A 517-nucleotide genomic window follows, 5' to 3' on the forward strand; every position below is an offset into this window, starting at 1 on the left:
AAGCAGGAAAATAGGATGATGGTCGGGTTGTCAAAGAGGGTGGAAGATTGTAGCAGGTCAAGATGCAGCCATGTAGATATATTCTAGGGAGGTTGGTTGGAGAAGCCCAAAAGGATGAACCCAATCTGGGTACTCTTATTGGTGGGATTCATTAGGCCTCCTTTCTTCTAGTTAACCATTCACTGGCCATTCTGATGATGTAATAGGAAGAATATTAATTAAGCCTATTGTCAAACATGGGATTTCAGCCTGTAGGAGCATGGCTAGAATTCTAGTATTTTAGGTGGGAAGTAGAAAGAAGGATAGAGCAGAAAAGGAAGAAAGATAAAAAGACAGATGAAAAGAGAGATGATTAGCAGGTAGACAACTAGCTAGAGAGATACAGATGGACAAATTTCCAGTGAAGATTTTGTTTTTTTTACAGCATTGATATAATCTGCCAGACACTGACTAAACACTGAGTAGATTCATTCATTCAATAGTATTTATTGAGCACTTACTATGTGCAGAGCACTGT

This window comes from Ornithorhynchus anatinus, unplaced genomic scaffold (genome assembly GCF_004115215.2).
Source record: "Ornithorhynchus anatinus isolate Pmale09 unplaced genomic scaffold, mOrnAna1.pri.v4 scaffold_80_arrow_ctg1, whole genome shotgun sequence".
In the NCBI taxonomy this organism is placed as follows: Eukaryota; Metazoa; Chordata; class Mammalia; order Monotremata; family Ornithorhynchidae; genus Ornithorhynchus; species Ornithorhynchus anatinus.